The sequence below is a fragment of the Triturus cristatus genome, chromosome 5_2 (genome assembly GCF_964204655.1).
Source record: "Triturus cristatus chromosome 5_2, aTriCri1.1, whole genome shotgun sequence".
Classification (NCBI taxonomy): domain Eukaryota; kingdom Metazoa; phylum Chordata; class Amphibia; order Caudata; family Salamandridae; genus Triturus; species Triturus cristatus.
The window spans coordinates 280232280-280246826 of NC_140588.1; positions in this window are offsets into that span (position 1 = coordinate 280232280).

The following is a 14547-nucleotide window of genomic DNA, read 5'->3' on the forward strand; positions in this document are numbered from 1 at the left end:
CCTGTTACAAAACGGAGCTCCGATCATCCATGCCCATGTGATGGAGTATCACAACAAAGCTGTTCCCACATGCTACTTTTTTGTCACTTTTATACTCATTTTAGGAAACTTTATTTAAAACCTTTCTTTTTATATTATAACATCAGATTTTTTAAAAATGCCATGGAGCTGCTTTTTAAATTAGATGACCCGCAACTGTGTTTTTATCTAGCTACTTTTCTGATGAAAGCTATCAGTGCTAGGAAATCTATGATTATTTGATAATTTTCTGTATGCTATCCTTGGTCTATTGCATCTGCACTTTAAATTAGGCTTGTTTATGCCCAAGTAATATGTTATGAGATTTTGGTGAACCATGCATTTGCACTTTTGTTCTTTGTATTTTTGAACTCGATATTTTATATTCCTACATGTTATCCCCACTGTTTTTAGATCTTATTGTTTTCTTTTCAAACAGATTGTATTATGGATGTATTGCTTATATGGTTGATTTATCTGACCGAATAAAAGCTTACAAATTGAATTGAATTGATTTTAATTAAAAGAATGAGGGGTAGCCTCACCACGCGCTCTAACTTAACGCATAGAGGGCGTTTCTGTAGTACAGCCTGTTGGTGATGAGCGTGTGGGTGACTGTATTTCTTGACTCGGGGGGGATCCATTTGAAAGTCTTACGGAGGATGCAGAGGGTGTTGAAGCAGCTGGAGGAGACGGCGTTGACCTGGCGGTTCATTGAGAGGGAGGAGTCGAGTACGATGCCGAGGTTCCTAGTGTGATCCATGGGGGTCAGGGGGCTGCCGAGGGCATGGGCCACCAGGTGTTTTTCCATGCTGATGGGGTGGATCCGAGGATGAGGACTTCTGTCTTATCTGAATTGAGCTTCAGGCAGCTGTTGCTCATCCAGGTTGCGACATCCTGCATTCCTTCCTGGAAGTTGAGTCTGATGGTGGTGGGGTCCCTGGTGAGGGAGAGGATGAGCTGGGTGTCGTCGGCGTAGGATACTATTCTGAGGACGTGCTGTCGGATAATGGCAGCGAGGGGTGCCATGTATATGTTGAAGAGGGTTGGGCTGAGTGATGATCCCTGGGGGACTCCAGTCCACAGTTGATTTCTGTGGGTTCAGAAAGAAAGGGTGACAGTCTGATCCTTTGGCTTCTGCCAGTGAGGAATGATTAGATCCAGTCGAGGGTGGTTTCTTGTATGCCGGCGTTGTATAGTCTGGTGGCAAGTGTATGGTGGGAGAAAATGTCGAACACAGCTGAGAGGTCAAGTAGAATCAGGGCTGCGGTGTGGCCTTGGTCCAGGAGGGTGCAGATGTCGTCTGTGGTGGCGAGTAGGGCGGTCTCGGTGCTGTGGTTGCTGCGGAATCTGGATTGAGAAGGTTCGAGGATGGCGTTGTCTTCGAAGAACCTTGTCAGCTCTGCGCTGACGGTTTTCTCAGCGACTTTCGTCGTGAAGGGGAGGAGCGAGATGGGCTGGTAGTTCTTGAGGTCCGTTAGATCTGCTGAGAGATTCTTGAGCTGGGGCCTGACTTCTGCACGTTTCCAGTAATCGGGGACAGTACTGGTCTCAAAGGTGGTGTTGATGGTGTGCCGTAATTCTCGTGTCATTGCGGCTCTGTGGTTGATGTGAGGTGGGCAGGGGTCAGTGGGGGCTCCTGAGTGGATGCTTTTCATGGTTGAGGCGGTCTCTTTGGTGGTGATCAGTGTCCAGGAGGAGATGGTGGTCTGGCTGGCGTTGCACGAGGGCGGGATGGTTGTGGAGTCAGGTGTATGGTCGTTAAAGTTGGCGTAGAGGTTTTTGATCTTTAGGTGGAAGTAGGATCCGAGCTTGTTGCAGAGTTACTGGGAGGGGGTGATGTCTGTTGCTTCGCTGCGGGGCTTGGTGAAATCCTGGATGAGGCTGAAGAGTTCCTTGGAGTTGCTGGAACTGGCGAGGATGTTGTTGTGGATGAAGGTCCTTTTGGTGGTTTTGATGCGTTGGTGGTACTGGAAACTGCTGCAGATCGGAGCATATAAATTCTCCCTACTTCCACGGACAGAGTAATTCCACAGTCATACGCACATACACTCTCTATACGCTAGGGCCCATCACACTAACATTCACTCTACTACTCTATCCATACTGAATATACGAGAGAAATCCTAAACAATCTGCATCTAAACTGAGGTCAATGCGATCTAATTGATCAGTCTTGAGTCATGATTTTAAACATTAGGAATACATTTGAAAAACTCAATAAATGACGAAGAAATAACCACCCGACACTATGATTCAAACAAAAGGTTATTTTATCTAAATTAGTTCAAATGAAAGTCAATTAATAGCCAAATCATTATTCTCATAATTACCTATTCTAGCTAAATGTCGCATTTGGGTCAGGACAGATCTCTCAGTAAAGTCTCCCGAGTTGCCGTCCTCTCAATCAGTGTCGATCCTCTCGAGCATAGGTTCAAGAAGAAGTGGCCTTAGACCCTCCCTAGTCTAACAGTATTTATACTTAAACTTACATATTGAAAGTTACAAACAAACTCTAAACGTCCGTTGAGCCATTGAGCAGAGCCAGCCTGAAAGGATGTTGACTCGCAACATTTAGAAAACCTCCGCTCTCGAAAATCTCAAAAATAAAAACACGGAAGAAGGAAGCTCAAACTAAAAAGTGTTACATCCATGAATGCTCTTCCTGGGAATCATAGTGAAGCCACCGCAAGTTTATCAGAGTTCATTGTGGCTTTATTCCTTTCCAAGGGCAACTGGCATCAAGCTCGGAGCTGCTGTCCTCACGGAAACTTTTAATACAATCAGAGGCCGAGGTCAGGTGGTTTTCAACCATATTCAGCGAGGCCTCTCGTCGTATTTCATCTACTCAAATGCAGGCTGTAAATATCGGCCATCTTTAACTAGGCCAAAACGGACCATCTTAACCCCTTGTGTGCCACGCCCTTTCCCCACCCTGTGCCGGGCGTTGCATTAGCGGGCGGGGTTCATGACGAGCTGGACTCGTCATGGGCACAGCGCAACCGCGGCCCATGACGAGTCCAGCTCGTCATGGGCACACAAGGGGTTAATTAAAAGAAACACAAAACAGCGTTACCACATCATAATGATTATACAGTGTTAATTCCCACTAATACCACTATGTGTATGTAATTATCTAGCCATCTGCAACACAAAGAAGCATTAAAGCACGTTATTTTAAAGCGCAAACACATTACAAATAGCACTTTAGTCACACATATTTAATTAATCTGCTCACCAACTTAGTTCACGTATTAATAAAGCAACATAAATGCAATCCCGCGTGTAATTCTTTCATTAGTAAAGTTGATTAATCAGAAACTTCAACAAAATTAATATTTAATAATTAATTATCAGTAATTTTAATTATGACATATAAACATAAACTGGAGTTTAAATTTCAATAAATTTTCAATAGAAAACCCTGCTCCAGCAATCCCCCCTTTGGTGATATATTATCACCACAAAAACCAACCCCAAAAAAAAAATGTAGTCCCCATTTCTTAGAAGAAATTCAAATGTCTTTTTGAACAACATGTTACACACCAGTCTCTCTTTCATCCTCTTCTCTCGATTCTAGGTACACACTCTCCCTAAATTTCTCTAATTCAATTTCTTGTGGGTCTCTCTTTGACCTCTTTTGTTTCTTTTCAGTATTCTGTCTTATTATTTTCTTTTTCCCTCCCCTGTTTTTACAACACAAACACCCTAATCTTAGTATCAATAAAGCAACAATTACACATGTCAAAGGAAATAATATCTTACCAATTATGGTTCTACCTATCTTAGCAATAAAGTTCTTAACAGCAACTATCTTATTAGCCATTTTAGTCCAGATACTTTCAGCTTCCAGTGGTACTAATTCTTCATGCAAATCAGTAATATTTTTGATATAGACCTTTAGATCTCTGCTTTCGTCAGGAATGTAAGTGCAACAATGTTGAACTTTTAGCATTCCACAAACTCCACCCTCTTTGGCCAATAGAATATCAAGGGCAAGTCGATTTTGCATAGACATGGCGCGTACGGCAACCATCTCCGTATTTACCAAAAGAAACCCTCCAAGGGTGCTTGTCGATAAGCGATCCACCACTGTTGACAGTTTCCGAATTCCATATGCATTTAATGAAATTCCCACTGCTGGAATTAAAGCTCCAAAAATATCTCCTACAATTTCTGACCAAGTTTCTCTCTTAAAACGTGTTAGTAGATTAATCTGTTCTGCATCTTCTATCTTATCTATATGAAAAATCTTCGGAAAGACCAGGCCAACATAACATGTGCCATACCAATGGTCAGGCAACCTGTAATAAGCCTTATTCCCACAAATATAATACACTCCCGGGAAAACTGGATCTTCTCCTTCCTTGAATCCCCATCCTGTTGCAATAAAGTATGTATCATGGCACTCACTAGTCCCAACAAAATAATTATCATATTGAGATTTCCTTCTGGTAATGCATAGTTTACCCTTCTGTGGTGCATCTAAAGCCAAAGTTGGACTGGCCCCATTCTTCAACTCCTTTCCCATCTCAATGTCCCAGATTGTCTCACTCATTTTATATTCCCCTGCCCTTTCATGCATGCTCACTCTCCTTTTCTCTACCATGTCTAGGAAAGCTTTTTCTTCTTCTTTCAAATTGCAAGTTAAATTGTTTCTAAAAATGTAATCTAATGTTAATTCTTCTGTTTCAATAAAAATCTCACCAAAAATGTTAGCTTCTTTCGCAGGGTTCAGTTTCTTTGTAATTGCCCAAAAATGTTATCTTTGTTAGACATCTCATAATCTATTTTCCCTAACAAATAAAAAACACTACTTAACACACTACATGAAATTCCATACGTAGCTGGAAGATGGTGATAAGTAACTCCCTCTGAAACGGATGCAGGCAATTGCATACAGACGTAGCAATCCCTCACTTCCATTGTTTTTACGTATTCGTACAACAACTTTGAAAAAACATTGCTAGAAAAATCATTAATTGACCTATCTTTATGTATGTAAATGTTACTAATTCCAGTTGGAACTACTTTTTGTGAACTCTTCTCTATGTTAGTCACATTCCCAGTATGTATTCCAAAAGTGTCTACTGTAACTTTAAAAGTAACTAATAAAGCAAGTACACCCCATAGTAGCATTAATAATCCTGTACAGCAGCAGCACATTCTACACCATCTTTTCAAGAAGGCACATCTACTTTGATTATTTTCTGTGTTAGCCATCTTATTACTCTGGCAGTGTCTTTTGACTTAGCCTCTACTACTCCACTACTGAATTTCTAGAACTCTAGATTATTTCAAACAGCTAATTTTAGATTTTCTTCTTTTCACTCTTCTCCAAGTGACTCCTTCAGTTCACTCAATTTGGATTTTCATCACTTTTCACTTCTTCTTCAGCAACATCAAACTGTATCAAATCTTCAATATCCTGAGCATCTGACTCTTCTCCAATGTCAGTCAAGATAACTTTCAGGATTCCAACAGTTTTCTCCCCCTCAACCACTTCTCGTAAGGTCCCCTCTGGATTTCCTTGACTTTCTGCCTCTTCTTCTTCAGACAGTGCCACATACGTCCATTCCGGTGACCTATACTTCTGGTTAGGCTTTCTTATTCTCTTGATCTCCTCTGGTTCTTTTGAGACCTTTTGTTTATCACCCTTTGCTTGATTCTGACTAGACACCTCGTTCACCTGTTCAGCTTTCGATGAATTCGCTCGTGTCAGTCTGTACCTCAGCCTCTTTATCTTGTTTAGCCAAAGATCTCCTCTTACACTCCTTTTTGGTCTCACTTTTTTATTATTTCTTTCTCCGATCCAAGTTCTCTTTCTCAGAACTCGACCCTCTGATTTCTCATTCTCACTCTCATCCGATTCTGTTTCATTTGCCTCTTGTTCATCAACGATTTTCTTTTGCTCCACAGACTTTTTCTCCACCGATTGAGATTTCCCTATTACTGTCCCTCCTCGGGTCTCCGACACGCAATCTTCTTGCTGTCTACTTGTCCCTTCACCTAGCTTATCAGGAATGTTCCCTACACCTCCTCGGGGGTCTTCCGCAATCTGTCCCTCTCTATCTTCTTCTGACCCTACTTCTTCAGGAGTAATCTCAAGTGGATTTTCAATCTCTTCATCTGACTCAGGTGTAGTCTCTGTGGAATTGCTCTTTTCTCCTCTTTCTTCTCCACTGCTTGTTGGAACTTCAGGCACTCTTACAGAATCCGATCTCTCCTCTGAGGCTCTCAATGTTTCTCTTGAAGTCTCTCTCGGGAAGAAAAAAGAATCACCTGACTCTCTTTCTCCTTCCCCCCTTTCAGGATTCTTTTTTCTTCTCACTGGTTCAGTCTCTGCATCATCACTGGAATCTGACTCTTCAAAATACTCTTTACCAGTCCCATCCTTTGGATTTGGAACTCTCAAAGTATGACCTGCATGAACCCAGTTTTTCACACCAGCACACTTTACTGCAGTTGTCGTAGTCAGAATAACTTGTCTTGGCCTTCCCCACCTTGGAACCAAGCAATTTCTTCTTCTGTGCACTTTTATCCTCACCCAGTCCCCTGGACTCAGATCATGGGCTTGCTTCTTTTCAAGTGTGGTGGCGTCATCTCCAACCTGGTGAAACACAGAATGAACTGCGTCAGCCAGGCCTTTACAGTAATCCAAAATCATGTCATCAGTTATTGTCATCAACTTGTTGACAGGCACGAAAGCATGTCTCATTGCTCGTCCCATCAATATTTCATGTGGACTCAACCCTGTGGTTCTATCTGGAGTAGACCTAATAGTCATTAGCACTAGAGGCAAGACATCAGGCCATTTCATTCCAGTGGCTAAACACATCTTACCAATTCTGTTTTTGATTGTGCCATTCATCTGTTCAACAACACCAGAAGCCTCTGGTCTGTATGCACAATGTAGCTTCTGCTGTATGCTCAATGCTTCACAAATTAAACCCATGAGCTCATTGTAGAAGTGTCCACCTCTGTCTGACTCAATTGTCACTGGGAACCCGTACCTAGGAATCAACTCTCTCAACAGTAACTTTGCCACGGTTATTCCATCATTTCTCCTAGTCGGATAGGCTTCCACCCATCTTGAGAACAAACAGACTACCACTAGAACATACCTCAAACTATTGACCTGGGGCATTTCAATGAAATCTATTTGCATTCTGATAAAAGGACCTCCTTCTCTGCCTATTGTTCCTAGGCTCACCACTGTTTTCTTTCCAGTATTGAATTGCTGACAAATCAAACATCTTTGACAGATGCTTTCTGCAATCAGCCTGAACTTTGCATTGTACCAGGTTTGTTTAAAGGACCTAATCATAGCGTCCCTCCCCAGATGTCCCTGGCCATGATACATTCTCGCCATTGTTGATAGCATCGAGTTAGGCATGACTGGTCTTCCATCTCTATAGATCCAAACATGATCTTTTTCTCTTGGAGCACAACCTGCCTTGATCCAATCTCTCATTTCCTCATCCCCTGCTTCATCCTGCAACTGTTTCACTTCATCCCATGTTTCCAGGACATTAGTAAACATCACAGAACAAAAAGACATTTCTCTTTCTCTTCCCCGGTTAATCGAATGATTGTTCTTTGCACAATACTGTGCTATGTCATTTGCAAAACGATTACCAAGAGTAACAAAATAATCTCCTTGTCCATGAGCAGCACATTTTACAACTGCTAGTTCTTTAGGCAGCTGTATCGCCTCAAGCAACTTCCCAATCACTTCAGCATTCTTTATGAGAGTTCCACTCGACGTCAAGAAACCTCTCTGCAGCCAAAGTTGGCCAAAATCATGAACCACTCCAAATCCATACTGACTATCAGTCATCACAGTCACTCTCAAATTCTTCCCAATCTTGCAAGCTTTTGTCAATGCCACCAATTCAGCCACTTGAGCAGATCTAACTCCTTTCAAAGGCGAAGCTTCCATAACTTCTGAAACTTTGCACACCGCATATGCTGCACTTAGCACACCATCATCAGTTCTCAGACATGATCCATCCACAAACAACACATGATCACTCTCAGGTAGTGGCAGATCTCTTATGTCTGGTCTAGGTTTTGTGCAGTAGTCAACCACATCCAAACATTCATGATCAACATCATCTCCCACATTCACATTTTCAGCATCTGGCAAAAGAGTTGCTGGATTCACATTCACACATCTCTCAAGGATCACATTTGATGCTCCCAGAATGATTTTCTCATATTTAGTCAGCCGACTATGTGACATATATTGAGTCCTGCTTCTTGTCAAAAGAACTGCCACATCATGAGGTACGAACACCCTTACAGGATATCCCATTATTATACCCTCACTCTGTTCCAAGCTTCTGCATGTAGCAGCTACTGCTTTCAGGCAACCTGGTAAACCCACAGCTACGGGGTCAAGTGTTGATGAGAAGTACGCAATTGGCCTTCTCAGTCGTCCATGTTTCTGGATTAACACTGAAAGTGCACATCCATTTCTCTCACTACAGTACAATTCAAACTCCTTCTCATAGTCTGGCATTCTCAGAGCAGGAGCTTCACACAATCTACTCTGCAATTCTTCAAATGCTGCCATTTGTTCTGCATTCAGTTACAATGGGTCTTTTACTTCACTTTTAGTCAATTTCATCAGTGGCTTTGCTATCAGGGAAAAATTACTTATCCACTGACGACAATAACCCACCATCCCCAGAAACATCCTCACCTCTCTCTGGGTCATTGGGGCTCTCATTCCTCTGATAATTTTGATTCTGTCATTGGTCACTTTTCTCAGACCTTTCTCAATATTGTGTCCAAGATAATGCACTTCTTTCTTGCAAAATTGCAATTTGGCTGGAGATACCTTTAACCCTCCATCTGCCAGATGATTCAGTAAAGCTATGGTATCTACCTCACAAGCTTCACGTGTCTTCGATGCCACAAGTAGGTCATCGATATACTGCACTAGTACTGAGCTTTCAGGCATGATCAAACTCTCTAAAGACTTTTTCAGCAACTGATTGAAAATTGAAGGACTCTCTGTATACCCCTGTGGGATACGACACCATGCCAAAATACGCTGTCCAAACCGAAATGCAAAAATCGGCTGGCTGTCATGATGCAATGGAATTGAAAAGAAAGCATGACACAAATCAATTACTGTGTACCATTCAGCATCATGAGGAATCTGATACAAAATCACTGACGGATTTGGCACAATGGGACAACATGCTACCACAATTTTGTTAACCTTTCTCAAATCTTGTACAATCCTGAACTTACCATTAGGTTTCTTCAGCCCCATTATCGGTGAATTACACGGGCTACTCAGTAACTCTCTCAAAACACCCTGTTGAATCATCTTGTCAATTATAGAGGTTATTCCCTCAATTATCTCTGGTGTCAATCTGTACTGGGGAATATTAGGATAAACAATTCCTTCTTTCACTGAAATCTTCACTGGATCTACATTATTCATCAATCCCACATCTTCTCCAGTAAAATCCCAAACCGCTGCTTTTACTGTGTGTCTCAACTCTTGAGGCAAATCATCTGGATTAAACACAGCATATGTTCCAACAATCTCACTTTCTCTATTATCTAGAGTCATCCTGTACAAAACATCCTCATCTGGTATCTCAAAATCTATTCCATCCGGAGTACAGAAAATTGTGCAATTCATCTTACACAATAAGTCCCTACCTAACAAGTTCACTGGACTAGTGTCACAGACTACAAATCTGTGCATGTCTGAAAATTTCCCTATTCTTACCCTTACTGGTTCGGTAAGACGAGTTTTAATCTGTGTATTAGCTACACCAACCACTTGGATTGCTTCGTCCGAGAGAGGAAGATTTCTTATATCTGCTGACCTGACAGTTGATCTCGTCGCTCCTGTGTCTACCAAAAAAGTAACACTCTCCCCATTTATTTTCCCATCTACAAATGGTCCTGCCTGGTTTATTTCTAGAGTTGCACCAAGTATGCACTCTTCCTCCTCTCTTCGGCACCGTCAATAGTCCCCTTCAGACTCACTCCCTTCATTCTTTAGCCAGTACTGCTGTACCGGGTTAGTACGCCTCGGTTTGTTTACCTGCTCATCATTGTAGAATCCCGAGTCCTGGTTATATTTCTGGGACCCTCTTTTCTGCGGCAAGGGTGGTTTTGGCTCTTGACTCTGCCGTCTGACAACCTTCTGCTGTTGCTGCTGATGATTACACCCTTCGTTCTGCACCTGTTGATTCAATGATTTATTCTCATTACTCACTAATGGTGGATTCGTACACTCGGATCTCCAATGCCCCAATTGTCCACAGTTGTGACATGGGAACTTCTTTTTGGCTTCTTCTAGATTCCCCTTTCCTTTTCCTGTGCCATATCTGGGCCTATTTCCTGGATTATTTGCTGGTTCCACCAACTGTGCTTCTTGTCTTTCTGCAACTTTCACCTGTGCCCACATTGCTTTCTCTTTCAGCTTTCTCTGTTTTGCCTCAATTTCATCACTGAAATATTTTGCATGTCTCAAGATTTCATCAATCGTTTTACTCTGCCAATCAACTGTGTGCTCACGAATCCTTTCACTTATTTCAGGTCTCAAGCCATATACAAACCTGTATACAAAATGACTCAAATCCTTATCACCCAAGTGTTCATCTCCACTGAACTTTTTAAAAGCCAGTATCAGCCTTTCATAAAAAGCATGAACTGATTCTTTTGCTTCCTGATGTGTTCGATCTATCTTAACCCAGTCTGTCTCTTTAGGGGGTACCTTATTTTTCAGGAACACAATAACCTGTTCATATTTCCTCATGACCTCCGGGTCTGGAGCTCCCGTTTTCTGATCTCTTGGGTATTCCTTAGCAGGCCAATCTGCAACTATTTTACACTCTGTCCACAAATCTGCTGGAACAATTATATCAAACAGACTATTCAGATCAATCCACACCACTTTTGATAATTTCACAAACCTGTCTACCTGCCTATACCACTCGACGGGCTTTTCTCTCAGTCGAGGGAAATCATTCGTAAATGACAAAATATCCTGTCTAGTCCATGGGACATGTACATATCCTCCTCCAGGAATTTCTCTCATAGGATAAGCATCCACTGTTTTTTCTTTTTCTCTCATAGGAAAAGCTGAGTAAGTCCTGTCCACTGAATCTTCCCTTTTCTTGTACCACCTATCCTTCCACTTTTCCACATCACCCCATTTTCACAATAAGGAAATCATTTCCTTAATCTGCCCTGTTCTGCCAACATCATTTAGATTCTCAATGTCTTTGTCAGAGAAATCCACCCTGTAAGGTTTCTGCAAAGCTTTCACCTTATCCATGTCAACTCCTAGTTCACTCGCTATTCCTTTTAACCTGTCATGTGTACTCTTAGCCCTCCAGGTGATACTCTTGCACATGAATAACAACTCTCCATCATGATAATTTTTCAACATTTCTGTAGGAATAGTTCCTGCAATAAGCTGCTCCAATTCTATGCGCAACCTTGCTACATCAATTGCCTGTGAATCTTTATCCTTCTTTTGAAGAACTTTCAACCAATCATTCAAATCCTCAGCTGTTATTTCTGTAGACTTTTTCACTGCACCCACTTGTTCTGCCATCCTCTGTGGTTCCAATATTGATCCTCCTAAACAACCAGTATTCAATCCTGAATTAGGCTGTTTATTTAACCCTCCACCACATGTGTCATATTTCAACTGTCTCAAATTATTTTCTTCTGTCCTTATTCCTGACTCTCCCAAAGAACAAGAACCAACCAAACCATTTCCTACATAGGGAACTGTCAAACCATTTTCACCCATTCTTTGTTTATCAAAAATAGGCATAACCGGACCTATAGTTACAGGCACTGTAACAGCTTCTAGATTTTTCGTTAGCTCTCTAATTTTCTCAGTCAACTCAGATGTTGTTCTTGCTAATTCTCTTGTTTTCTCGTCCCCAATTTGATTCTCTCTCTCTCGCTCTCTCTCTCTCTCCCTTTCCGTGAAAGAGCTACCACTTTTCAGATCAGGTGTCACAATTTCTGTTTTAACAATCTGCAAAGTATCTCTTATGGGAGGAGCAACTGGCGTTCTCTCTTCTGGTTCCGATCTATATGGAGGTGGTCTCTTGTAAATCATGTCATCCAAGACCTCATCCTCATAATCATTAGCCCCATACCTTCTCACTTCTGCATCAGGCACCTTTTCCGTACCCTTCCTCCCTTCCGTCTCTTCAATAGTTCTCATAGGATATAGTCCCTCTGACATACTAGCATCTCGCCATCTCCTCATTCGATCATGATGAGTTTCACGATCATATTTCCTCCCAAAAATATACCTATAATTACCTCCACTCCTCTGTTTTTCTCGCTCATGCACCTCATCTTCCCATTCTACCAACGCCTCAAACTGTGTCGGCCTTGGTCTAGGCTCTAGACACATCATCTTTTCCCGTAAATTTCTCAATACGGCCAGATTAAATGAACCATGTTCCGGGAACGCTAAAACACCATCTTCCTTAGTGTACTTAGCCCAGTTGTCTAACCATATACAGGTATGATACCAATATTTCGCAACCATAAAGGATGCCGGAGTTCTTGTCGGAGGTAGCAATTCACCTTCTCTAGTTATTATGTCTTTATCCTTGTCGAACCACCTTTTAATTTTACCGAACAAGGATTTATTTTTCTTTTCCTCCGTTTGGTAATACATTTTAGTGTTTACCACAACCCTCTAGTCCTTTCCGCGACTGTACGATCTTTTGCCCAATAACAGCGCGACTCACACCAACGCACCAATCCTGGAACGTCTACGTCACCCTGTACTCCTTCCAATCCCTGCGCGGCTCACACCAACACACCAATCACAGCGCGAGCACTGTTCTAATCCACTGTCCAATTACAGCGCGGTCTGTCTCAGACGTCAGTAGTCGCTGCAGTCGCTTCTACTCTTGTCTCCTGTCACTCGTCTACCCCTCCTTTACAAAACCTTCTCAGTAGACTCTGATTCAGATTCTACAAAATCTATTAGTTACAACATATAAACATTTCCATTGTCTGCTTCGCTAACCACAGAATAGTAAAGAAAGGTCTTTCTCACAAGAATCCCGCTTCTCTCGAGAACAGCGCTTACCTCTGCTCCACTACGGAATTATTACTTTCGTTGACACAGTAGTACATCCCTCTACTCTGCCCTTCTATCATGCATCCATTAACTGTTTCCTCCAGGAATGCTCCAAAGAGTCTCACAATCAACTAAATGCTCATACATTCACACACTTTCACACCAGAAAATGTAGCACATTTACATAGAATCATGTCTTTCCCGAGAACAGCGAACAGTCTGTCCCACTACAGAATTATAACACACGTTAACCAAGCAGCGCTTTCCTCTGCCCAGTCCTTCAAACAGGCTCAGAGAATACCTATTACTTCTCCAGCAGTAAGCTTTAACGGCGAACCTTACGGATCCCTGGGACTTAAGACCAGAGTTTCACAGATAACCTTCGCTACCATACGCACTCCTTCTATACTGAAAATATGTCTCTAATAGTAACACACGACGATGTCACCAATTCCGAACCCAGACAATGCGACGCGCAACTTCAATTGACACACGTTTTTCCCTGCATACGTACAGGGCCAACAATCCCGTCTTTCCCAAGAGCAGCACTCACTTCCCTCTGCCCTACTACGGAACCGTCACCAGCTCCCTACGTTCCAGAAGCCGTTTGAAGGACTGGGCAGAGGAAAGCGCTGCTTGGTTAACGTGTGGTTTGTGAAATTGTCAAAAGTGCTGTGGTTTGATCTGAATAGTCTGTTTGATATAAATGTTCCAGCAGATTTGTGGACAGAGTGTAAAATAGTTGTAGATTGGCCTGCTAAGGAATACCCAAGAGATCAGAAAACGGGAGCTCCAGACCCAGAGGTCATGAGGAAATATGAGCAGGTTATTGTGTTCCTGAAAAATAAGGTACCCCCTAAAGAGACAGACTGGGTTAAGATAGATCGAACACATCAGGAAGCAAAAGAATCAGTTCATGCTTTTTATGAAAGGCTGATATTGGCTTTTAAACAGTTCAGTGGAGATGAACACTTGGGTGATAAGGATTTGAGTCATTTTGTATACAGGTTTGTATATGGCTTGAGACCTGAAATAAGTGAAAGGATTCATGAGCACACAGTTGATTGGCAGAGTAAAAAGATTAATGAAATCTTGAGACATGCAAAATATTTCAGTGATGAAATTGAGGCAAAACAGAGAAAGCTGAAAGAGAAAGCAATGTGGGCACAGGTGAAAGTTGCAGAAAGACAAGAAGCACAGTTGGTGGAACAAGCAAATAATCCAGGAAATAGGCCCAGATATGGCACAGGAAAAGGAAAGGGGAATCTAGAAGAAGCCAAAAAGAAGTTCCCATGTCACAACTGTGGACAATTGGGTCATTGGAGATCCGAGTGTACGAATCCACCATTAGTGAGTAATGAGAATAAATCATTGAATCAACAGGTGCAGAACGAAGGGTGTAATCATCAGCAGCAACAGCAGAAGGTTGT